The 3,251-nt window shown below is 37.3% G+C and overlaps 1 long non-coding RNA gene across 2 annotated transcripts; it reads right to left on the bottom strand.

Moving 5' to 3' along the window:
- Nucleotides 1-281: 281 nt before the first annotated feature.
- Nucleotides 282-2,980, bottom strand: LOC119423415. Of its 2 annotated transcripts, none has more exons than XR_005187468.1 (3): nt 2,891-2,980; nt 1,640-1,747; nt 282-422 (listed from the first exon to the last, which is right to left on the bottom strand). It is a non-coding gene; the product is annotated as an uncharacterized LOC119423415 (long non-coding RNA). The 2 variants fall into 2 exon arrangements; XR_005187467.1 differs by having other exon boundaries at nt 2,895-2,980.
- Nucleotides 2,981-3,251: the final 271 nt, after the last annotated feature.

Raw genomic sequence — 3,251 nt, 5'->3', positions numbered from 1 at the left:
GTACCTGTAAGATGTACCTGTAAATGTGTCTACCCGTACAATGTGCCACAATAAAGCCCATTTTGTCTTATTAAAGAAACCCATTGAAAGCAGAAGCCAAACCTTTCAGATATTAAGAATATTTTAACTTTCTCATCCTTACCATCACAGGTACGTTACATTTTACATACCTGTCTTTCGATGAGGTGTTGTGGGAGGAGAAACAACACTTTTGGAAGAAGTTGCCCCCGATTTCTTGAGAAATTCGGCATTTTCATAGTGGGGAGAGATCTTTGTGGCCTTGACCTGTTTGTTCCCTTTTAAAAGTTCAATCTTGGTCTCATACGTGTGGGGTTGCTTTGCTTTTGTGGTTTTTGGAGAATCTGTTGGAGGTGGAGGAGGAGCGGTGCGGGGACGAAGCCAGGAAACAGGAGGAAGGAGAGCTAAAAACAATAAATAAATTTATATGCAGTGGTGCTTTAAAGTTGACCAATTTCTATATTTATTGCCTGCCACCCAAGTCAAAAGGGTGTTTATATTTTTGACTGTGTGTTTGTTACCAAATTATCTTATGAACCTCCTGATTATTTTACTGAAACTTATGGCAAGTAATCATTACATGTTCATCTATAACTGATCAACATTTAGCTTGGCATGGCTGCCACAGCTTAATGAGCTTAGAAAACACAAACAATGAGTCAGTTTAACAGATGCTAATCTAAACTTTGTGTGGTAGTAGCTGAGAGTCATTCACAACCCATACTTTGAGTGCTACACATTGCCTTCACTGCTTAAAACTTTAACATTTTAATCATCCCTGTTTGTTTCCAAATTATCATTATCACTGGATGAACATCTTTAATTTAAAAGCTTACAACATCAATCCAATTTAGGATAACCTCTACAGCTAATCATTCATTGCCTATTCAAAAGTTACTAACGTGACTAAGCTGTGTGTACATTTCACATACTGTACGCTGCCTCGGAGTTGAATTTAAAAAAAGAAACATTTTGTTAAGTATTTTTTGTTTTACTGAGTTGCAAAGTTTCCAAGATGTTTCTGAATAGTTTTTTTTTTTTTTTTTAAGTGAGCACAGACAAAAGCTTTCTGCAGGATGACGTTCATAATGTGGAGAAAATGTGAGTCAGGTGGCACGTGACTAATGAATAGAACGAAGGATTAAAAAAAAGAACGTCTCAACGATGTCTGCCAGGACAAACGCTGCCAGACATGATTCTACTTAACCAACCAGTTTCCCAGAAAGATTTGAACGGGAAAAACCAGTCATCAGATGTTGCACTAAGAAGTTGAACTTTGGTAATCTGCCCTTAAATATGTAATTTGTGTAAAAGTTGTCAACATTTTCGACAGTTTCTTCAGTTGTGCTCCACAGGGAACGGTAAATATCAGCAGGTGACAAATACAGCACTAACAGCGATTTGCTTCTTTGACTAACTCATTGGATTTATTAAATCGTTAAGGAATTTAAAATGCACAGATGAAATGTTTCTGAATCTTGTATGAAATGGTCGTTGGCAAACTGCAATATATACATAAACATACTTATACAGTACACCTGCACATACTGTACATGCATGCATACATACATTGGTGTGTGTCTGAGATGAACAGTGGACAGATGTCTGAACATAGTCATACCTGAGCGTTTATTGCCATTAGTGTTGGATTGCAGGACGTCTCTCTGAGTCACAGACGGTGGCACATAAACGTACCCACAAGCAAATTCCATTTCAGCTCACTCTGCAGCTGACACAGTTTACAGAAAATGTCAGGATTTGTGTGTACGGACCAAAGGAAGTAGACTTACTCAAGGATTGAATCCAAAAAATAAAAAGAATTGAATAACAGAAGAGAAAAAGCAGGCAAATACGTATATGACAAAAATAACTTGGTGCACATGGGGAAGATGCACAAAAACAATATGAAGATATGAGGAGTTCAAGTACTGTATTTTTCGGACTATAAGGCACACTTAAAGTCCTTTCATTTTATCAAAAATTGACAGTGAACCTTATAATCCTGCACGCCTTATGTATTAATTCTGGTTGTGCTTACTGACCTTGAACCGATTTTATGTTGTACACAGTGCTCAAAAAACTGTCAAAATGTTTTAGTACGACTCTGGGAAGCTACGAAGCCGCACAGCTTCATCATCACTGAACGGCTAAGTAACGGCGACGAGACAGACTCGGATAATGACAAGAGGGGTCCGGGCATGTTTGATGCTGAAATCACCCGACTGTTAAACTCAGACACTGAAGATAAAGAATTTGATGGATTTGTGTAAGAGGATTGAATTGAAAAAGTGAGTGTATTGTTTTATATTTTATGTGTTACAACTGAACAATGTTGAGAGTTAATGTGATTGAGTTGAATAAAGATTGACTTATCTGACTGTTTCGTTTCACTTATAATCCAGTGCGCCTTATAGTCCGAAAAATACAGTAAACTGGTGGAAATAAAATAGACAGCTGAGAGTAATAGGCTAATGAGGAACAGGTGCGCGATGAGGCAAAATACTGATTAAATTGAGGAAATGCAATATAAACAACACTGGGAACAAACAGGAAGGAAACTCCAATGAAGGTATCCAAAGGAAAAATACAAGGAACACCCAGAAAACAACAGAAACAGCAACAACAAAAGAACAAAAAAAATAAAAAATAAACATCCAAAAAACCATTGGTCTTGACAGAAAATGCCTGTTATTTTATTGAAAAAGAATAAAAATCAGAAACAAGTTAAAGTACACTTCTAAAACACACAGACACACACCAAGAGTCTCTTTAAGAGAACGGTCACACTTGGGATTTCGATTTAAACACAACATACTGTGAAAAACTTGATCAAGGCAACATAGAAGATTAATTTAATCAAAAATAAACATACTCACGCATGTGGAGTGCAACCGCCAACCTGAAATCCTTACTGGGCTCAGAAATGTTTGAACTACTCTTTCACGTCTTGTCTTACAGTGTATCCGACAGAGCTTGTCCAGCAGGTTTCCTTCCTGTGAGTCCTCTGTCATTCCACAAAGGGAAGTTTTCACAAAGCTGTGCAGCAGGTAGGGTAGATTTTTATCACAAGTTGCACAACTCTAGTTAAACATTTCATAAATGTAATAAAACTGGTGAACCAAAGGAAGCAGACAAAGAACACGAAGTTAAATGTCACAAGTTACTGTGGCTCTTCCTCTGTTGGCTCCACATTAGTTCAATAGTTTTGCGCTAAAAACAAAATAATATGTGCA

This window comes from Nematolebias whitei, chromosome 17 (genome assembly GCF_014905685.2).
Source record: "Nematolebias whitei isolate Nwh7 chromosome 17, NemWhi1, whole genome shotgun sequence".
Classification (NCBI taxonomy): domain Eukaryota; kingdom Metazoa; phylum Chordata; class Actinopteri; order Cyprinodontiformes; family Rivulidae; genus Nematolebias; species Nematolebias whitei.
Note: the sequence above shows the minus strand (reverse complement) of the source record. Positions and strands in the feature narration are given on the sequence as shown.